Source organism: Canis lupus, chromosome 21 (genome assembly GCF_003254725.2).
Source record: "Canis lupus dingo isolate Sandy chromosome 21, ASM325472v2, whole genome shotgun sequence".
Lineage (NCBI taxonomy): Eukaryota > Metazoa > Chordata > Mammalia > Carnivora > Canidae > Canis > Canis lupus.
In genome coordinates, this window is record NC_064263.1 from 46,849,502 (window position 1) to 46,873,951 (window position 24,450).

The following is a 24,450-nucleotide window of genomic DNA, read 5'->3' on the forward strand; positions in this document are numbered from 1 at the left end:
TATCTCTCATCAAATGTTTTTTTATTGAAGCCTTGGACGTGATTTGTGTCATGATCGTTCAATGACAATTCTTACAGTATCCAATGACTGAAAATAATTCCTCATTTATTGTCATATTTCCACTAAGTACCTATGCCAAGTGTTTCACATACATGGTTCCAATCAGTGCTTAAGACAATGACTGACGTACAGCCTATTTTCTTCATTTTACACATGAAATGATTGGAAAAAGAAGAGTTGTTTAATTTGCCCCAAATTACAGAGCTAGTAACATAAGCAGCAATTTGGATTTTCATAAGGTAGCCTGGGTACTTGTACAATAAAAACAGCATTCAGAAATGAGCATTTATTGAACACCTCCCAAGATGGCACTTTAGAGTTAATGAGTGTTAAAGAGAAAGCTGATTTTGGATTTGAATGCAATTTAGTCACTGAAATATAGGTGAAGTATCAGAGCACCAGCAGGGTAATCTCTCCATTGAAGTTACTTACTGCATCACATTCTGAAATTATGTTTATATATTAGAAATTTAAAAATGCATCCTAAATTCAACAAGTTATCTTTTTTTTTTTTCAACTGTTTCTATTAGCCTGTACCCTGGATTACTAGAACAGATTCCTAAAAGCCTTCCTTCTTCACATGTGACTTTCTATATTAAATATTTCAAACTTCGTCCTGTAGTGTAAGATATAAATCAAATTACATCCTAGTCCCGCTCAAAATCATCCGGTGGCTTCCTGTTACAGTCAATGATATGACCTCTTGACTCTCACTTTTTCCCTCTTGTGAAACAGCCACAATGACCTTTCTGAAAGTCAAAATAAGCAAAGTCCAGTCTTGTCGGTGGTCTATTTTATTTGACTTGAATCCTATTCTCTTGGAGAGTAACATGCCTTATTATTCCATTATTGTATTTATATCTCTTCAAACATCTCCACCAGGCACTCATTTTTCTGCCATTAACCAGAAGTATGAGCAGATAGGATTTGGGAACTCCCTCTCTAGATCTTTTTCTTCTTCTGAGATTCCCCCTCTTTCTAGAAACCATGATTGCTGTGCCTCAGTACTCTCCTCATAATCCAGAAAGACGATGCCTTTCCTCCAGCTTCTAGCTCCTTATACAAGAAGCCGCAAAGGGAAATCTACTCCAGATAACTCCCCTTGGTATGTGTGCTTGCCACCGGCATCTGCATGCCTCTCATTATTCTCCATTGCTTTCTGCTATCTGCTCACTCTTTCCAAGTTTTATAATTGTTATCTGTGGAGATGTTGATCTAGTAGAGTTTTAGCCATACTGGCAGTGAAAGAGGGCCTATCTACCTGAAAGGTAAATTTTTCACTTTGACTCATATTCTCCAAGTATAATGACTGAAGAACCCATCCCTTCATCTTCATCATCTTCATCATCTCTCATCACATAAAAATTGACTTTAAAAAAATTGACTTTATAAATTTCATTTCTATTAAATGTTGCCTGAGATGATAAACTTTTCAGCATGAAGTTGAAGAGCAGGACTAACAATCAAAGAGATGGGCAGAAGTGGGCATGAGGAGAACATAATGGTATAAATTGGGGTATAATTTGGTAGAAAATGTGGGGAGAGAAAGAGATCAATGAAAGTCTAAAATATGGTGCTTGGAACAGTGGTTATGTCTGCTACTCCATAATACAATCATTTGAGCAGGTTACTTAACAGGTTACTTACCTCTTTTTTAAAAAGATTTTATTTATTTGTTCATGAGAGACACAGAGAGAGAGAGAGAGAGAGAGAGGTAGAGCACAGGCAGAGAGAGAAGCGGGCTCCTTACAGGGAGCCCAATGTGGGACTCTATCCCTGGACCCCAGGATCATGACCTGGGCTGAAGGTGACGCTAAACTGCTGAGACACCCGGGCTGCCCACTTAACCTGCTTCGATTTCAATTCCTCATGTGTGAAAGGAAAATAAATAATTTTCCTCTAGTCACTTTTGAGAATTTCACGGTATTGTGTATGCAAATTTCCCCCCTTTTTTTCAGAGTTAGCTTTTAATCATACAATGTTTATTTATTCTACAAAGTAATATTGTTAAGCACTTATTATACATTGCTCCCAGGGATACCACTTTATTTTCTATTTATTTATATTTTAAAGATTTTTATTTATTTATGAAAGACACAGAGAGATAGAGAGGCAGAGACGCAGGCAAAGGGAGAAGCAGGCTCCATGCAGGGACCCCGATGGGGGACTTGATCCTGGGACTCCAGGATCATGCCCTGAGCCGAAGACAGATGCTTAACCACTGAGCCACTCAGGCATCCCTCAGGGATACCACTTTAAATAGATGAGAAATAATTTCCACCCACACGAAACTCAAAGGTAGAAGAGGCTGTCACAGTAGAGTGAATACATGCCTTACTGAGAGCAGCAGTACAGTGAGCCATGGAGCAAATAGTGGAGCCGTCTAACCTAGATTTGGGAAATCTAGGTAGGATTTCCCAAGGAGGTGTCATTAAAACTAAGATTGAAGGGTAAATCAGTTAAGGTGAAAAAGGAAGTCAGCAAAAAAAAAAAAAGAAAAAAAAAAGAGTGTTACAAGATTTGTAAGAAATTGTAGTATATGATTTTATAGGGCCAGAAAATATAAATCTATTGGTCATGTCCATTCAATATTGACCATGAAGAATGTAATAATTAATTATTTTCCAGAACAAATACTATGGAATATATTCCCACAATTATGCTACATGAAAATAGAGTATTGGAAAGAGAGCTGCTTATCTTTACTTCTTCTTTTTTAATCTGAATAGAATACATGCAGAAGCTCACATGATCCTTTTATTTTTATTTTTTTTAAGATTTTATTTATTTATTCATGAGAGACAGAGAGAGAGAGAGAGAGAGAGGCAGAGACACAGGCAGAGGGAAAAGCAGGCTCCACACAGGGAGCCCGATGTGGGACTCGATCCTGGGTCTCCAGGATCATACCCTGGGTTGAGGGCGGCGCCAAACTGCTAAGCCACCAAGGCTGCCCTCACATGATCCTTTTAACAGGTATTTTTGGTACATATATAACACAAAAGTTTTAATAAAAGATAAATGTCTTTGAAAGAAATGAAACCTTCCCAAACATGAAATTTTAGCTGATTTTATTTTTTATAATTATTTTCCAGTTGATAGCTAGAAATTGGTATTCTAACGGAGTCATTGTTAACAGGAAAACAGCAAAAAAGACTCAGATGTTCTCATGTTAAAATTAATCAACATGGGACGCCTGGGTGGCTCTGCAGTTGGGTGTTTGCTTTTGGCTCAGGGCGTGATTCTGGGGACCTGGGATCGAGTCCTACATCGGGCTCCCTGCACAGAGCTTGCTTCTCCATCTGCCTGTGTCTCTGCCTCTCTCTCTGTTGCTCTCATGAATAAATAAATAAAAACCTTAAAAAGAAATTGATCAACATGAGGTTATAGCCACTGTCTTTACGTGCTGAAGCCAACAAGTGGACAAGAGAATTTTAAAAGTTTCACAAGTTCCAGGATACTTGGCACATTTTCCCTAGACGATTAGAGAAGTAGAGAGAAAAGAATAAAAATTTAGGAGTCAACAGCTAAGCTGTGTTCCTGACATTTGGCAACTCAATTAGTCATGGTACCTTTGATTCATTCCTGCAGATAAAATTCAGATGTTATGTTGCCCAAGGCTTTCCTCAGCAAAGTTCTCAGGAGCCTTAGCTTTTCCACATGATTCTTCTGTCTCGAATGTATCTGCTGTATTTTGAGAAAACTTCTAGGAACTTCCAAACATATTTACTGCTTATAGCTCATGAACAGGAACTTGGCACTTGTCCATACCCCTCTGGAGGAAGGTTGGGCAAATGCAGTCTGTGCAGGTATCTCATGTTCTCAAATAGTAATTCGGGTTTCTATTACTTTGAAAGTAAATATTGATTCTTCAGCTACATCTAGTGGGTTTCTCCACAGAATCATCAATAATAATATTAATAAGAAGAGAACAGAAATGATATTAACGATAGACATACTTTATACTTTTATTTAAAGCTTATTTAATTTTTTAAGTAATCTCTACACCAATGTGGGGCTCAAACTCATGACCTTGCAATCAAGAGTTGCGTGCACCTCCAACTGATTCAGTCAAGCACCCCCATAATTTTATCAACTATTCCAAGCAGTCAGTTCCGTTGTTTTGTGAAATCAGAAACAGTTTGATTTCAATGACTCAAGAGCACTCTCTCTTGCCTGTCTCCTGCTCTTCAAATTTCCTTCCATTGAGACTAATGGTCTCAAGTAAGGCAGGTGAGCTAGTGTTTGTTTAAGTTTCTGTATAAATTGGCTTTGAAAAAACCAGTTTGTTATTTGCAGCCCATTTACCAATCCATATGATGCTTTTCACCATTCATTCATGTTTTCCCCTCCTGTGATGGGCAGAGTTTACTTGCTCACTTAAGTGATGCTAACCTTAGTCTGTGATTGGTTTTGGCCATGATAGTGTTTGTGGAATTGTCAGGAAGAGAGACCCACAATGTGTTGGGTGTCAGCTTTGGTGTTCCGATCTGCCATGAAAGTGAGGCAGAGCAGGGACTGGACTCAGGTCCCCTCATGCCTAAGGGTAATATCCGATGTTCCCTGATAGCCGAAACCCTATGCCTCTTGAGTGGCATATCTTGGGGACTGTGGAGGCAGGAAGTTTACCAAAGGAGGGAGTCAACCACAAAGATTGTCAAAACAGAATCAAACCAGTCTGTGCCATGGGGGATCCTTGGCTGACCTTTAACTGACTTTTCCCTCATTATAATACTAAAAATCCTTTCCAGGGTGGAGATCTAACATGCTAAATACACATGGGATGCATGAAAAGCATGTCCTTTAAGTGCATAGGGGCTAATAAATCCCCACCTCTACATGCTTGAACATCACCCTTTTCTTGCTTAGGCCTCTTTCAGACTCTCTCTGACCGCTATCCTTGCAGAAATCAGCCTGAAGATTTGTTCTGCTTAAGCATAAACCCCTCTAAAGCCTTGCTTGTAACTCCTATTTTGATGCCAGACAGGTTGAGGCCCCAAGAGGGAGGACCTCAGGCCTTCACCAGGGGAGTTCATGGCTTTGCCTGAGAAAGAATTCAAGAGCAAGCCATTTAGTGAACCGGTCAAAAATTTATTAAGCATAGAAGTAAGAAAGGATCTGCTTCACAGACAAAGCAGTGGTTTCCCCTCCCAGATGAGGGGGGGGGAATCCTTCTTTACCTCTAAGGAAGGATTGTGTAAGTTTGTTTTAAAATTAGCTAACCGGGATCCCTGGGTGGCGCAGCGGTTTGGCGCCTGCCTTTGGCCCAGGGCACGATCCTGGAGACCCGGGATCGAATCCCACGTCGGGCTCCCGGTGCATGGAGCCTGCTTCTCCCTCTGCCTGTGTCTCTGCCTCTCTCTCTCTCTCTCTGTGTGACTAGCATAAATAAATAAAAATTAAAATAAAATAAAATAAAATTAGCTAACCGTGTAGGGAGGGGCTTCAACTGGGTTTATCATTCATGTTGGTCACTTTTTCCATTGTCTTCAGGTTGTGGAATTAGCCACTGGGAGCAATTTCAAGATTGTCCAGACTATGTGTCTTTGACTGCCAGAGTGAGTGAGGCCTTGTGGTTTTCCACAAGTCTTAAGAGTCAGATCTTAAGACTCTTTTTGTGACCTGCTGACTTTTAGGTTAAGGGTCCTCAGAAAACCGAAGTGGCTTTCTTTGGTCAACCTGTCTCCCTAGTCTTTTTTCCCTCCTTTCTCAGGTTAAGCCTCTTGTCAATTTTGATTCTTTAGGGAGCCCAAGGACCCAGTTAAGTGAGAAAAGGAGCATGGCTTAGCTGCTTTCTGCCAGGTCTTCAGCAGGAAACATAATTGAAAAGACCTAAACTCAACCTGCAGCCTAAAACAAAACCACAGCCTCAATCATACTTCAGTTAACCCAGAGATCCAGGAGCAAAAAAAAAAAAAAAAAAATGTGTATAGTGGTCATGGGATTTCTGTGTTTGTTTGTTGTGTAGGAAAGCTGACAGATATACACTGTTACCTCTATTTCATTCGACTTAATAGATTTCTGTTTTGATTAATACTTCCATTTAAGAGACAGCAAGCAATTCTATCTTTGGGACTTATTTCATCAAAATTCTCCTATCTGGAGACACTTCTGCTTGTGCTTTATCTTCTAGATTAGTCGATATCCAGTGAGATTGTAACTGGCAAGGCTGTAATGCACTTTGAATTCCTGAAGTCCTTTTAATCAAAATGAGACCACAAGGCAAGTCCAATCAGATTATTTTTGTCATTTAATGTGCTGAAGATCTAAGTAAGATCTCCAAAGAACTCCTCAAGAAAACTTCTGGTTTGGTGTTTGCTGGTCAGCTCATACCCTGCAGGATAATTTTGATATTGATGAGATGGTCTGTCTATCCAAAAAGACATCAACCACTGTTTCCACATAGCCACATACATATACGCCGAAACAAATTCCTGTTACTCTGTTTTGTTTGTTATCAACCAATTCCTTTCCTTCAATCTTTATCTAATTGATCTATGAGTGTAGCTTAATTAATCCTAAAAAGCTAGAAGCACAAAATAACTAATAGCATCTTTTTTTTTATTGGATTGCTATCAATCTTTATGCAACTGGATTACTGTAGTACTGTTAATCATTGGTATGAAATTATTTCCCAATGTGATCAATATAATTCTAGAAACATGATTGCTCACAAGTTTTCCAGATTAATTTCTATGTGTATATTAAACACAAAAGATTGTCTATCAATCAGTTGTATTTATCTGAACTTTAAGGAATTTGAAAGATTCAGTTGGAGCTACCTAAAACTGAAAATGCAAAGAAAGATACTCTCTGCATAATTTGATCAGGGTTTCAAGGGATTATTTCAGAGCTGTCTACTGCCAAATTGTTTACATAAATAGACAACTCACTTATTATTTTTTCCTTCCTGTAAGGACAAATATTATTTTCAAGACTTGAATAGGTAACTTTCTTTTTAAAAAAAATTCTAAAATCTCATTTTGCCCGATAGAACATTTTTCTAGGACTAAAAACTTAATCCCATCTCTTAAAAAAATTTTACTTCAGGAAAGCAATTGAATTAGACAAACATCTTTAATCTTTACTCCCTATTATTTTATCTAAAAAAATCTTAGAAAATGTAAGTTAATAAATACCAAGTTGGAAACCCTTGCTGACCTCATCCTTTATCCTTAGACACTCATGACTTCATTTAATACACTTTTTATACAATTAAATATTTTGAGATCCAGCTAAGGCCCAGTATCAGAATGGACACAGGAATAACCAACGGGAAGATGAACGGCCTTCTGATCTCAAGATCTTTGAAATCCAGCAGAGGAGGTCATAGAAAACCAACAACTCCAAAATACTGGGAAAACTTTTTTATTTAAAAGAAAGAATCATACAGTGATTGTGGAAGAAAAATATATTTGCCTAAAAAAAGGTCTAATGGGACTTCTCCAAGGCTCAGGGACCTAATTGAGCAGGGTTTTATGAGCAAAGGAAGCTCCAGCTGTCCAGACAGCCGTATGCTCAGTGTTGTAAAAACAGCAATTTTTTAGAAGATGAGAGCAAGTTAGGTCTGTGGGATCACAGTGCAATGCATAAAACTAAGTATCTGCCTGGATATAAAGAATGCAAGTTGATGCATGGTTTATTTACTTATTTATTTATTTACTTATTTATCCCAGTTAAAGGTTTTGGATAACTTGCTTTGCTCTAAAAAGTGCTAAGTAAAGATATTAAGCCAGTAAAAGTCAAAAGTCATCTTTATTTGTAAAGTTTTCATTTTTTAGAAAGGAAAGCCATTACATTTGAATACTACTCATAATATTTTTCAAGTCATGATTAAAATAAAGTTGGAAGCAAATAATCAAAATGTTTCAGATAGTTGACTATGAAATAAGAATATGGGTTAAATTTTTAGAGTTTTCTTTGAAACATTTAAACATATTTTTCAATTCTTGAATATTAAAAAAAAAAGACATCATGAGATTGGACTTTTGTATGATGAATAATACATCATATTAATACATATATAATTAATACATAGTAATAAGACAAATATAAAAAAAAAGATCTGAGTAAGAAGTGATGAGATTCCTAATGAAGACAGTAGATTTGGAGGAGCCCTAGTTTAAAAGCTTGCTTTTGTATTATCCAAAGAGGAAGAAGAGAAGGAAGAAGACGAAGAAAAGGAGGAAGGGCAGGAGAAGGAGAAGCAGCTGCCTTTTATAAAAGATTCCCTCTATCACTGTGAGTCCCAGTTTTCTCATAAAAGTAGAGATATGGGGGATCCCTGGGTGGCTCAGCGGTTTAGCACCTGCCTTTGGCCCAGGGCGCGATCCTGGAGTCCCGGGATCGAGTCCCACATTGGGCTCCCGGTATGGAGCCTGCTTCTCCCTCCTCCTGTGTCTCTGCCTCTCTCTCTCTCTCTCTCTCTCTCTCTCTGTCTATCATGAATAAATATATAAATAAATCTTTAGAAAAAAAAAGTAGAGATATGTTTGCCATGAGATTTGTAGTCTTTGTTTATTATTGTTATAATAAGAAAAATATTACAAAACCCAAATTGGTCAGATATAATAACCACAAAATATTTTCTGGATTTTTGCAAAGACTTGCAAGATTTCTAAAATGACAAAGGAAAGTTGATGATTAGAAGGGTTAAAGCTAAGTATTGAGATGAATCAATCCACTCTTTTAAGAAACACCTTAAGGATAAAGAGGTTGTTGGCCTTATTTGAGCAGGAAAAGAAAGAAGATAGTATCATAAAGTTATGTTTGTGTCTCACATTTATTCCACCTTGAGCATTACAACTTATACCTCTACTGTCTTAGGTGAGCCTTGTGAAACTTCACAGGATGTAAAATCCTTTGTATGTTACTTAATTCAAATATTTGGAAAGAGATATGACTCAGTCTCTCAATTTTCAATCACTTCCTAACTTGTCCATTTTGTGGCAGCTGGGAAAATCTGGTAGGCCAAAACATTCAGCTAGTTTTTACACAGATCAAAATGGAAAGGAAACAAACTCTTGACTATGAGAGTGGGGAAGCGTTGAGGGGGGGGTGGGCAAAATAGGTGAAGAGGACTAAGAGGTAAAAACTTCCAGTTATAAAATAAATGAATCATGGGGATGTAATGTACAGCATACAGAATATAACCAATAATATTGTAATAGTGTTGTATGGTGACAGACGGTAGGTAACTTGACTTATCATGGGCATATTTTATAATGTATAAAAATACTGAATCACTATATTGTACACCTGAAACTAATAAGATATTGCGTGTCAATTATACTTTTAAAAAAGGGAGCAGAAGGGATAATTTCAAATTATAGTTTTTAACAATAACCAGAAAAAAATACCAGAGGAACATTAATAAGCATCGAGTCCAAAAATCTAAGAACAAAAAAATTGAGGACTCAGGAGCTAAGGAGGTTTAAACTAGAGGTCAAAACAGGGTAAGGTGACCAGATTCATTAAAAAGGTATATTTTAAATAATGTATGAAAGGTAGAGAGGTCTGGCTTTGTTTTTGTTGTTTCTGTTTTTTGTTTTGTTTTCCAGTGGGTGATGAGTATATGAGAAACTAATGCCATCCTGATGTTTTAAACAAGGAAAGTCATACTCAAAGTTGTATCCTTCGTTTCACATGCCCATCCCTGTTGGAATTTATTTAAAGTAAATTTTTCTGACATCCATGCTCGTAACTTAGGACAATACATGACAGATGTTAAAACATTTTGAAAGTGTGGATTTTAGGATGATTAGGTTTGATTTTTTTTTTTAAAGGTCTGCTGGCAGAGCATTTAGTAGAAAAATAGCTATATCTCATCTGCTGCCTAAACAGTTTCAGTTTTCTCTTAAACCATGCATCTTGACTCCTCAAAAACCTCACTGCTCTTTGTTATTCACTATCCAGTTTCCCAGTGACTTAGATTCAAGAGTTTTAAATCTTGGAAAGCTTTTAGAGGCCATCCATCCTATATATTATAGGCCTATGTTTATTAGGTGGTAATATGTACATAGACTCATTCACGCTTTTCTTATGCATTTCATATACTTGGATGAATTCCATGGCAAAATATTGTAAAGATTATTTAAATGAAAAAGGCAGAGTTAAAACTCTCAGAGTGAATTGAAAATGAAATAGAGCAAAATTAACTTATAATGGTGAAAGTCATATTTATATTTCAAAATTGAGTAACCTGATTCTAAAACCAAGAGCATTAGAAGGTTCTGTGGAACACTGGTTTAGGAATAATTTATTTCTGTAGGTAAATATGAATTTTAAAATTTATTACATTTCTTCTAAAAAGTGAAAGATGATGGAATTGAAGGAAATAGCAGTTTTACAAACCTTTCATATGCCTGAAATGTTGGCAGGTGACTAAAGGTTGTAATTTTATTTAATCTCTATAATGACCATGGTAGAAAAGGATTACTAGTCACATTTTATGATGAAGAAATTAAGGCTCCTAGAGTCACTGCTTAGAGTCCACAGCTAGGAAATGGAAGCTACACAAATTGGTAGTGGCAAAAATCAGATTTAAACCCAAATGAGCATGGCTCTGAAACCTAAAATCTTTCTAATCCTAGAAATTGCATCCATTGATGAAAGCCCAGCCAGGTAATTATCATGACAGTTTTGATGATATTACTAAAATCAGTCTATACACTATGAGTGATACACTTTTGTCCAAGGGTTTATAACCTAATCACAAAACACAATCCAGTTATAATAATACCTGAATATAAAATAAAAATTCAGCTGAGTCCCACATGATTAGAAGATCTAATCAACATGAGATGAAATCATTAATTAGGTCTTTGTGGTAGATTTGCAAAGAAGAAAATAATTAAGAGCATTCATAATTAAAAATAACACATATATGGAATCAACTTTGGCATAGGAACAGAGTAGGACACCAACCTAGAGAAAAACACAAGATTGATTTTCCATGTAATCATTTAAAACACAGCTATCTCATAGTATTTGTTATATACTTTAGTTTCTACACCTGCAAAATAGAGATAGTGATACTTCATAGGGTTGTTATCAGGCTTATATAAGACAATATATGGGAAAGCAAATAGCGAACTGTGATTCTAATATTCAAAAGTCACCAGAAGGCACTTTCACATTTATCAGAATATGAAATTCTAGCCAGACTTAAAGTAAATAGATAGTTAGAAAAAGCTGTCAAAAGTTCTATAAAAACACTAAAGACACATACACTTAAATTTTAAAATTCTTCTTTAAGTTCTGTGATTCATCAATTATTGATATATTTCCTTTTTATGGATCATTGATGTTCAAGGAAAAACCTAACTCTTAAATAAGATTCTGAAAGAAACTAACATATAAGCTCTACCTCAAAGATATTCAAAAGCAAAACAAAAAAGAACAGAGTAGGCGAAAGAATGAAAGGACCACTTTCTTAGAGCACACAAAAATAAATTCAAAAGAGATTAAAGACACAAATGTGAGACCTGAAACTATAAAAATCCTAGATGAGAACACAGGCAGTAACTTCTTTGACCTTGACCACAGCAACTTCTTTCTATGTTTCTTGAAGCAAGGGAAACAAAAGCAAAAATAAACTACTGGGACTACTTCAAAATAAAAAGCTTCTGCCCAGCAAAGGAAACAATCAGCAAAACTACAAGGCGTCCTAGAGAATGGGAGAAGATGTTTGCAAATGATGTATCTGTTAAAGGGTTAGTATCCGAAATATATAAAGAAGTTAGAAAACTCAACACCCAAAAAAGCAATCTAATTAAAAATGGGCAAAAGACATGAAAAGATGTTTCTCCAAAGAAGACTTACAGGTGGCCAATAGAGACATGAAAGGATGCTCAACATCACTCATCACCAGGGAAATGCAAATCAAAACTACAGTAAGATATCACCTCACACCTGTCAGGATGACTAAAATTAACAACATAGGAAATACCCGGTGTTGGCAAGGGTGTGGAGAAAGGGGAACATGGGGTAGGTAGGCACATTGCAAAATAGAAAGTGATCTTAGGGTTCAAGCAGTACAATGTATATCAAAAATTTGAATATTTTAACCAGATGATTGTACTTTAGGGGTTAGATTCTGAGGTTGACTTCTATATTTGTTTTTTTTTTTTTTAAAGATTTTATTTATTTATTCATGATAGTCACACAGAGAGAGAGAGACAGAGAGGCAGAGACACAGGCAGAGGGAGAAGCAGGCTCCATGCAGGGAGCCCGACGTGGGATTCGATCCCGGGTCTCCAGGATCGTGCCCTGGGCCAAAGGCAGGCGCCAAACCGCTGCGCCACCCAGGGATCCCTGACTTCTATATTTGAAGCATGTTATGTATTTTATGTTTGATTATATATATACCCACTCATGCACATCTATGCATATATCCATATTATACATACATGTATCTATTTGAATTTACACATATACATATACGTGTTCAAATATATATTCATGTAAATATGTGTTTCTATATAAATCTGCCCATGTAGAAATATTTAGATATGTCAATATATTAATAGATGTATCAATATCTATGTACATACACATATTCCTTTAATTTTCAAATGAAACCTTTGAGATATTTGTTCCTATTTTCTAAATGAGAAACCTTAGGCACAGAGAGATTAAAATGCTAAGTTACTTGGCCAGTGTAGAACCAGAATATAGGGCAGCCCGGGTGGCTCAGCGGTTTAGTGCCACCTTCAGCCCAGGGCCAGATCTTGGAGACCAGGATCGAGTCCCACGTCGGGCTCCCTGCATGGAGCCTGCTTCTCCCTCTGCCTGTGTCTGTGCTTCTTTCTCTCTCTGTGTCTCTCATGAATAAATAAATATTAAAATAAAAAGAACCAGAATGTAAACTTGACAATGTGACTACAGCCAATGTCCTAGCACTCAGCGAATATAGTACAATTTACAAAGTATAAGCATCATAGAATGTCTAATAATCCCAGCAAGAGCAAACCTTTCTTCCTATACAGAGTAATGACCATGCCTGAAAATACAGGATGTGATCTGTGTGGTGGCTTTGGTACAGCACAAAGAAAAACTTTATATAGAGAGTAAGACAGCCTAAGATTAAGGCCTAGGTTTACCACTTATTGATTTTGTGACTTTAGGGTGATCTGTTGAACAACAAAAGCTAGCATTTATTGAGAATTTATCATTGGCAGAATTCTGCATCAAAAGTCTTATATCTGCCATACTATGTAAATCTTATAAGAAATCTGAGGTTATAGTATTATCTTCATTTTCCCATTGGGAAAACAGAGAGGCAAGGAGCATAAGAACCTCCCACAATCACCCCACGGAGTGACAAGTCAAGACTGTCACCTTCCTCCAGACACCCAGCTTTTAGCTACTGTGATACCCTTTCTCCCTTTAGGGTGTTAATTCCACTTCTCTCTCTTCTGTTAAAAGAGGGTAAGAGCCTCTATGTGTGTGATTATGATAACGATCAATGGAAGGAATTAAGGGATTGTGTTCTATAGTGAGGCATGAAAAATCCAGGAGGTTAAAAGCTCTACAGAGCGATCCACACTGTAGCCTATCACCAGTTCTGCTTAACTGCTCATTTCTTGAATTAGAAACAGTAATGAAGTAGTCGTTGTCAACAGTGAAGAGAAAGACCGGAGTGTGGCAGGCAGGAATGCTTTGCGGGGGACATTGCTCTTCCACTCCAATAGCCCTCACCTGGATTATTGGAAACCAAGTTGAAGACCAGCCACACTGTTGAGAAATTAACCAACTGAAAAATACACATTCTTCTATCTTCTATATTTATCTCTATATTTAAAGGCTGCACTTTAGAAGAAATAGTTTAACTGGGGACCAGCTGGCCTCCTGGGAATTTATTTATCAAGTACTCAGGTTAACGCATATTATTGATACCTTGCTGAAACATCCTAGTGGCCAACAGCCTAGTCTTCAGAAAAAAACATTTTATTATAGCAAGTTGCAATAATATGTGTGCATATTAACATATATGCATATATATTAATAACACATACAAGTATTTTAATAAATAATATTATTCATGTTCAGGTTATATGAAAGTATTAGAAGCAATCAACAGTTTTTGTATTTGTTCATAAAATCTTTGCAAACCCTATGGGAACTATAAGAATATCAGTAAAGTTTATGAATTAAGAACATAAATTTTGGAATTCCAGAAAGTCAGGTGGTGAATCATAGCACTGATATTTATTAACTATATGACCTTATGTGAATTACTTAATCTTCCAAACTTTATAGTCTCACTTGGAAACTGGAATAGAAAATGTCTCTTTTGTAGAATTGTGAGAATAAATTGTGATAACATGTCAGTCGTTTATTGTGCATTGGTGGGTGCACAATATATAGTACATTATATTAATGGAAGCTTTTTGGTGTATCAATTCTAGTAAAGTCATAAAAGTCTGAAAAGGTAAGACAATAGCAGAATTCCATTAACTGATTTGAATTAATTTGAAATAATAAAAGAAAAACTGAAGAATACATTGTGAAAGAGGGAGTACTTTTTGTAAATGTACTGATATTTTTTCATCCCAAGTATTTGCTAGAATGTGTCTAATATCAGGGTTGTGATCTGTGCAATCAAATAGGTAAGAAAAACTTATCTGAAGGAATGTAAATAATAACTTGCAGATACTTCTATTTAATAATTTAAAAATAATTGCTAGAAAGTATTTTAGTTTGAGCTCAGATTTTCAATTACAACAAATGCACACAAATCAAATATTACTCAATAATTTTTTAACCCAGGTAAACATTACTGTTATCTTCGTTTTAGAAGACAGTAGATTAACCAGTCAAGAATATTCTTAGTGCCTCTGCTGAAACTTAAATTTGTAAAATTGCCACACACAAGTATCAGATGAAATCAAACTGTATTATTACTATTTTACAATATTTTTAAGAGTGTTGTTTACTAGCGACTACTGTTAGTTTTGCTAAAAGGCAGTCTATTGTAGAGGTTAAGAGCATGGGCTCTAGAATGGGGATGATAATCATAATTACACCCATCTCTTGGATTCACTGTTCTGGTATGTAGTCAACATTCAAAATGATAGCTGTTGTAAACCTTAAATCATCCTGGACGCTTTTCATTTTTTGTCACACTCCCCAGTGATTCCATTAGCACATCTATCATGCCAACTACAGTTTCAAAATATATCACACGTCTGAATGCCTCTCACCACAACCATTGCTAACACCATGTCTAATCCACCATTATCTCTCACCTCCACTACTGCATTAACATGCTAATTAGTCTCCCTGCTGCTGCTCTTAGCAGTAAAGCCTATTTCCACACAGTAATGATAATGGTAATTTAATGCATAAATCAGATTATGTGACTTTCCTACTTAAGCTAATGCCCCTCCCAACAAACCTATCTGAAAAATCCAAAATTTTCACGTGCAATGGTCCCTATATGGTCTTCCCTTTGCCAATCCCTTCCAGGCCCTCTGACCCTCACACATTTCCAGAACATTCTCTCTCCATAGACTCTTTCCCCTTATTCCTCATTCCTTCATTTCTTCTAGTCTTTACTCAGGAAATACTTGTGAAGAACCCTTCTTTGACTCCATTTTACATGCTTTCTCCTTACTGAGTTTTGTTTTTCTTTAATGGGCTTATCACTATTGGTGTCTCACAATGTATTTTTCAGCTGTCTGTCTTCTTCACCAAATACACATTCCATAAAGCTAGAATGTTTAATTTTGATAACTAATGTCTTATCTGTGCCTGGAGATGTGTCTGGCAAATAGTGGGCTATATACATGCATTGAATGAATGAGTGGTCATAAGCTAGAAACTATGCTAGATGCTTTGAATATATTATCTCATTTACTCTTCAAAACGTTCCTGAGAGAAGGTTACATTCTTTCCGTTTTCATACCTTAAAAAATTGAGTCAAGAAGGTCAAATTAATCCACTGGAGGCACACAACACCTTGCTGTGCGTCAGGATGTAATTCCAAATCTAATGATTACAGAGTGTTCACTATTTCCATCTTGCTGTGCTCTTTATTTGATCTTTATGAATCAAAAGCCAGGCAAACGATGCTTGTTTTTCTGCAGTCAGCCATTATCCTGACACCACAAGTCACTGTAAGATCTCCATTAAGCACAGATTTTGCAAGGATCTCATCTTCAGGCCATTAAAATCAAATCAAGGTACTGTTTGTTCTTGCTAAGATGCTTCCGTCTCTCTTATTAATTCTATCCAAATATGCAGTAGAAATATTCATCTAGAAAGTTGTGTGCAAATTTTGAATTTTATATTTCTAGTTTAGAATTTCTTATTTCTCCATAACCTTCTGAATCTCAAGGACTGACTCGGTACTTCAGGGCTCTTCTTAAAATGGAATTGAGAGATTGCTCTAGTATGCCCTCCTAGAACATTGGAATTTTGCCCAACTTAGTACAAAGCTACTGTTTTCTTCTGCTATAGTCCTTTATATCTTCTTCTTTTTTTATATCTTCTAATTATATTTCATGAAGCCTTTCAACTGTTCTCAAATAATATTATGCCATAGTCCTATGACTTGCTTATCAGTAGTTGATTGTTTAGCACTAAAACTCATTTTTAGCATCACCCAAATCCTCATATCTCCTTCACTGAATGAGCATCTTTGGCTTAAGAAAATGTTTTGGTAATTTGAGAAATGCAGATGTGGATTGATAAGCAAATTGTATCCGACCTCCCAACCCCCTTGCCCAGAGAATCAGTTGTGAAGCTAATATAAATGCTTCACAGGACTTGTACATCCAAATAAATAACTTTTCTGTTTGGTTCCATTGAAACTAGTGATAAGCTGGTTAACTTACATGTTTCTATGAAATTATGATTTTTCAATCCCCTTTTTATGTAGGGCTGCTTTTCATAAATTTAATTTCTGAAAACTGCAGGAAGCAGAATCACAATATTACAGGAATATGCATCACCTATATGCACTGTGTGTTTTAATAAGGTCACATGACTGTCTTCTAAGTAAGTAAACATTAAATTTGGAAAAAATAGATTAGGATGTAGAATCAATGTGATTGATTATAGAATCCTGAGCAATTGCATTTTAATATGTGGATATTACCTGTGTGAAAAATGATATAGAGGAAGTTCTGAAAAAAAATTATGAGAAGGGATAAAATAACCAATCTTTAGATTTGGAACCAAAACCCATCTGACTAAAGGGGGAAAAAAATTACTGTAATTAAGGTAAATGCCAATCAACAAAATGTCTTTTTAGACTTGTGTCTGATTATTCTGTTCATAAACACATTAAATTTCACAAACCTCTGGATTCAGGCTAGACACGGTCTTGAGTTTCTCTTCTAATAATTGATTGTGGGAGTTTAGCTATATTAGCTAATTTGTGGAAATTATTTGATAGGATCAATTTAGAATTTTAAATTATTTAACTCTAAGTTCCCTTCAAACTCAAAACTGAATTCCTTGGAGTTAACCAGGATAAAGGACCTGGAATTTTATACCAGAGCATTTTAAAGAACTGAAAGGCTCCTATTGAATATATTTGATTAAGAGTTTTTCAATTTAGCATTATGCAGAGAGCTATTGAAACTGCAGCCCCAAGATGCCTGGGTGGCTCAGTTGGTTAAGTAGCCAACTTGGTTTGGGCTCAGGTCAGCATGGTCTCAGCTTTGTGAGATCAAGTCCGACATCAGGCTCTGTGCTCGGGATGGAATCTGCTTGAGATCCTTTCTCTCTCTCTAAGGTAAATAAATAATAAAATAATAATATAAAATAATATAATATAAAATAATAATAAAATAATAAAAAAGAAAGAAAGAAAGAAAGGAAAGAGGAAAGAAAGAGAGAAAGAAAGAGAGAAAGAAAGAGAGAAAGAAAAAGAAAAAGAAAGAAAGAAAGAAAGAAAGAAAGAAAGAAGAAAGAAAGAAAGAAAGAAAGAAAGAAAGAAAGAGAAAGAAAGAAAGAAGAAAGAAAGAAAGAAAGAAAGAAAGAAAGAAAGAGAAAGAAGAAAGAAAGAAAGAAAGAAGAAAGAAGAAAAAAAAGAAAGAAAGAAAGAAAGAAAGAAAGAGAGAAAGAAAGAGAGAAAGAGAGAAAGAAAGAAAGAAGAAAAGAAAGAAAGAAAGAAGAAAGAAAGAAAGAAAGAAAGAAAGAAAGAAAGAAAGAAAGAAAGAGAAAGAAAGAAAGAAACTGCAGCTCCTCCAGCGTCAGGCCCAGAATTCCAGGTTTAGTAAGTATAAGACGGCACTATGGAAAATGCAACTTTTAGCATTTCCTGGTCAAGCCTGCTGATCAACTAAATTTGGAAGCCATTAATCTAAGCTCCATGTATTACTTATGAAAATATAGAAGTTCAGAAGATTTACCTATTATCTTAACCTTTTAAGAGAGTTTTGTATCAGTAGATAAAAATGTACTCATGTGAAAGAAAAAGAGAATATTTGCTGGCTTAAATATTTATTAGCTACCGTGAATTTTGTGGAAGGTAAAACTCTAGTGGCATGTTGGCAAGGGGAGGAGGGTAAGGATTCCCAGCATCCTGTGTGTAAAAATAATCAGAGTTTGAAAAAAGATTTCAAGGAAAGCAAAAACAAAACCAGTGACTATATGTAAAGAGAGAATATGGAGTATTTTAAAACATGTTAGTCAACATTGTGGTTACTAAATTTGAGGTATGTGTTATAAAGATTTCATGTTTTATAGGTATTAAATGGCATTTTCAACAGGCTGGGTGCTATGTAATTATAAAGTATAATATTTTAATTAATTAGATTTAATGATCATAGAAAATTCATCTGGTCCAGGTGATGTGATGAGTTAGAAAGTGAGGTGAGCCAGTTTAGATCATTTAGATTGAGTTTAAACAAAATAGCAGAACTGGGAAAATAAACATCTGGAAAACATTCTTTCAGGTTTAGAAGAACATAGATTTCCCTAAAAACTTGCTTCGCAAACTCCAATATAGACTTTTAAGACTTTGAAACTCAGTGGGATCTTCCCCACATTTAACTCACAAATTGCTCCCTTCTTCCTACATAAATTCATGAATGCAATGAGTGAGACATAGAGAGAGCTCCCCAAATCCACAGGCAAAAATGTAAATTAAAAAACGGGAACATGTGATGCTTACCTGCACTTTAGACAACCTTTAGACTTCAGGTCCCAGAACACTGCTCCGATGCCGCATTAAATATACTTGCACTCAGGAGCCATCACAAAACAAAATACACTAAACAGAAGTCGAGCAATAGGGAGTAAATACGGTTCTCAACAAGCAAAAATTCTCAAGTTTTCATGAAAACAGAACACAAGTTTCTCCAGAGATTGACAGCATACAGAATATAGCAAGTTCCTCTTCTTTATGCCCGTATTACATATTTCCTACAAATACAGTTTAACATAGTTTAAGGTTTTTTTTTTAATATTTATTTATTTATTTATTTATTTATTTATTTATTTATTTCAGAGAAATAGAGAGAAAGCAGGTGGGAGGGGCAGAAGGAGTGGGAAAGAATCTCCAGCAGGTTCCCAGCTGAGCTAGAGCCCAATGCGGGACTCAGTCCCATGACCCTGACATGGTGACCTGAGCTGAAATCAAGTCAAATGCTTAACCCACTGAGCCACCCAGTCGCCCCAACATAATTTAAGTTCTAAATCCAAATGGATTTCGTAATGTTCAAATTATGGATGAATCAATGTACTTTGTTAATAAACCTAAAGAGCAAAGCAATTTGTAAATATTAACCTTCTTTAAAATATTGGGGAATTTAACCTCCTTTTCATGAAGCGGGGGAATGAAATTCAGAAAAGTCAAATGAGAAGATGCCAGTCACATACAGTTTACAAATTTGGGACTGAAATTCAACTCGCCAATTTGGAGATCAATATTTACAGACTGTTAACTGTGAGTCTGTTCTGAGGGTGTTGCTTAAGAAAAATGTGAGTCACTATGGAAAAACATTTGTGGCATTAGGTGCAAGGATCCATTTTGTAATAAAAACTAAAGCTCACGTTTCAAAAGCCCATATATCCCAGTTTGTCAATATTAGCTCCAATTTATGTTCAGCATCCCCACTTCCTATGTGGAAGTTCTTTTTTGTTTTTTTTGTTTTTTTTTCATTTCTTCACAAATTATTATCATGAGTAGTAGCATTACAGTCGAATGAGCTTGAGAGACCCTCTGTGTGCACCTGCAGCTTTTGCCAAGGTCTCATCTAATCGTGTGAGACCACGTGCACTAAAGAGAATTCTCACTTCTAACACTGAAAAGAAACTGAACTGAAAAAAAAAAAAACTGAAAGAAAATCATCAACACGCCCTTTCTTCACCAAACATTTCTAGATGAAGATAACATAAAACATCACTTTCGGGGAGTTTGATCTCTGATAAAACGCAGTACATGGTCTTCAAAAAACTAGGTATACACAAGTCCTTTCAAATTCGGGGTTGAGCTTTCCGAGTGCTATGTATTATGTGGCTGTACTTGGAGGCCACTTGGTGGAGAAGCGTGAAAGCCTGCAAGAGGCATCATGAACCAGGGTCAAGGGAAAACGTAGGGGATTATGTCGTCTGTTTGTAAAATACGTGTGGGACCAAAAGCTTAGGCAGTTTGCCATAAAGCAGTTAGAGTAGTCCAAATCCTTGCCACTCAGCATGCTGTTCTCAGACTAGTTCCCCTTATACCTTATTATAAGGGAAAGGAGGGAGGCTGAGTGGGGAAAAATTAGAGAGGAAGACAAACATGAGAGACTCCTACCTCTGGGAAACAAAGGGTTTGCAGAAGGGGATAGGGGAATGGGGTAGCTGGGTGATGGGCACTAAGGAGGGCACTTGATGGGATGAGCACTGGGTGTTGTATGTTAGCAGATTGAATTCAAATAAATTATTTTTAAAAGGAAGAATCACATTAAGTGGGTGCAGCTTTTTGTATGTCAATTACACCTCAATAAAGTGGTTAAAAAAGAGATGGAAGGGTGCCTGGGGTGGCTTAATCAGTTAAATGTCAGACTCTTGATTTCCACTCCAGTCATGATCTCAGGATCATGAGATCAAACCCCACGTTGGGCTCCATGCTCAACATCAAGTCTGCTTAAGAGTCTCTCTCCCTTCCTGTGTCTCCTGCTCTTGCTCTCTCTCTGTCTCTAAAATAAATAAACAAATATTTTTTAAAAAAATTAAATAGAGCAGAATCTCAGGTCTCACACTCAGATTTTTACTGCATTTCATTAATAGCCCTTGGTCATTTGTATGTTCATTGAAATCTGAAAAGTGCTAGTATAAACATCTTTACCAGAGAATTTATGATTTCCTGAACAGAAAATGGACAATTACAGATTTTATTTCTGTACTTCTTAATTTGCAATTAATCCATTTGACAGCAGTTAGTGGGAAAATTGTTCTTATTTAGTGAAAAATCAGTAAGTGATTTCTCCATTTCTAAAGAAAGTTGATCATAAAGCTGTAACTATCAGAAAATATCCATGTAGGTTGAACTTCTGCTCTAAGGGTCATAATGATATCGCTAACCACACGTAACTGTAGGGAAAAATCTATTGAGGACTCATGGATATTTATTGCAAAAGTTATTTTCAGAAGACTATCTCCCAAAATGGTAATTTAAGGCAAAAAAACTGAAGAAAGTACTATTACATTTCATGTTGTAAACCAGAGCTTTCATTTAAGCTTTCCATTTGCTAAAAGTGATTTTGCTCATGTTATTCCTGGTAGATGCTACCAGTGTGCGTATGGTGTGGAAATATAGATTTATGAAAATATAGTGACAGTTGTTAATATGATGGCTTCTTTAGCACAGGAGTTTTGCAAATGGTTAAATGATGGGTGTTCTGCATGTGCACCATCATATATTTCAAAGAAAAATGTAAGATTATAATTCCAATGATTCAATTTTTAAAAATTCAATACATGATATACTACTTTGAAAAGTTCATTTTGTAAAAGATGAAGCGTTTGATATTGTAAATTCTATTGCATATGTGCTTAAAAGTTCAAAATTAAAGTTTAAAAAATTTGCAGTGATAAAAATAAGAAGTCCAAAGCCACAGAAGTATGTTAAAGGTAATGCTCTAATAAACTAACAGGTGAGAAATATACTTGAATTTAGTTATAGAGGACAGGTAATCTAAAATTTCATCCAAACCAACTGAGATAATCTGCTTTATGGAAAGAAGCAATCTCATATGCCAGACATGCAACATAAGAGTGTGAATTCTTCTTTTTTTTTAATAACTGAACTATAAATTTCAGGGACGAATGTGATGTTAAGAAAACACAGCCATTTGCAATTTTTCTTTTGCAGTCCATTGTCTGCATGGTTTTCGAAATTTTTTAATCTTTAAAAACTAATATGCATGTCAATCTAAATGCCTGGCAATAATTTTAAGATTGCTTTTTAAATAAGTCGTTTTAATTTAGTTGTCCTTTCTGCAAAATCAGATAGAAATCTTTAACCAAATAGCAATAATGGAACACCAAAAACTTTGTATTTGAAGCTTTAATAATTTTCAGTCACTGAAAAATATTTTGTAAAAATCATATTAAAATATAATCCCTTCAAAATTAAATAAGGAACTGAATGAATTAAATGGTGGGAGCTTACAGAGTACCAGATCCAAGTTTGCAATTCTACAGTGCATGTTGGAATGTTTTGCCTGGGGAAAATAGTCTTTTGAGGAGACTCAGTTTTAATTGGTTAAATTTGCTTTTTAGAATGGAGAATGAATGCCTGTAATTGTAGTAGGTGAATTTTATTAAACATTTGGAGTATCATAAATACAATATAAATACTTATAGATTATTTGAAGAAAATATTTTGAAGGGGATGCAAAATGGGAGAACTTCTAAAAACACTGGGGCTATGGTACACTTTAGTATAAAATGTTTCATTTAAGATTTCTTTTCAGCAGAATTTACTGAGTTGCCACTGGCATTAGTACCCACAGAGAGAGTATATTCCCAGCTAAAATATTCACCCAAGGAATCCACGTTCTACATCTAGTAACGATGGATCAGTTTGCTGCAGACCAACTTTTTCCAAAGACCAATTGCAAAGCTAGAAAAATACAAACAAACAACAATAACGACACCAATTTTGTGGTTTGGTTTTTAGGGTTTATCTTTTTGGCATTTGAGAACTTTCAAGACGGCTATGTTTAATAAATAGCTGGGGATAGAAGAAAAGAAGTTCATTTAGATAGAACCATTATTTTGTGTGCTTTTGTGTGCTTTTGTTCTCTAGCCACTTGTTAATTTGTAAATTCCGTAGAGCTGAGAACCTATGAAATTGATCAGAAAAGGACAATCGAAAGGGACCCTGAGTCTGAGCTTCTCCCTTCATGAGCCTGGTGGAAATAAGATTTGGAATTCAGAGCTACCAAGGAACCAGGATCTGCAGACAAAGAATTGAATGGAAGAAAAGTGCACAGAAGTCGGTCTGATATTCTATGACTTTTCCCAAAAGACACTTTTGAATAAGTGACTCAGATAAGAGGCTATGAAGCAGATCTGCAAGTTTCAACCAGGGCAAGTCAAAGCAAGAAGCCTTCTATCCAAACTTGAGCTGACAATTAGAGCGTATGCATTATGAAGAAGGAAGGCTCATGGTTAATAGTCCAAGCTTCCAGTTAAGAACTCAGAAGAACTGTATTTTAGGGGTAAATGAGAACCAGATACAGACCTCTTCTCTCAAAGACTGTAGCTAGCTTTAATAAAGCTCCATTTTAGGATGAATTAAGGTAATATGTCCTTTGTCTAAATTTCTGTCAGAAAGCACAAATAGATCCATTTAGAGGGAATGATAAGCATAGTCTGATCTTCAAATATCTCTTCAGATCAATACATAACTATGACCTAGCTTTCTAGGAAACAAGAAAAAATCAAAAGTAAAAAAAAAAAAAAAATCAACCAAACAAACAAAACAGATATAATAGAAAGAGAATCAAAAGTAATCCAAATAATGGAATTATCAAACACAGATTTCCAAATAATTGTGATCAAGAAAATAAATGAAAATATTAAAATTTTAATCAGAAAATTGAAATCTAGAAAGATTTCATTGGAAATTGCAGAATTTCAAAAGAGGAAATACAGATTAAGTCTCCTGTGAATAAAACGGTAACAGTAGATTAAACAACAGAAATAAAGTCCTGTTGCTGGAACTTCTAATGTCATTTTATAACGAAAAGTAGGATATCTATGGGACCGAGACAGGCTACCACACGAAGGCCTCTTGGAAACTTTATGCTGAGGGAAAGGCCAGTCACAAAGATCAATATTTACATGACTATATTTATACATAATGTCCAAGATAAGTAAATCTATAGAGACAGAATGTAGATTAAGATTTGGTTAGGGCCGGAAGAGATGGGTGGATAGGGG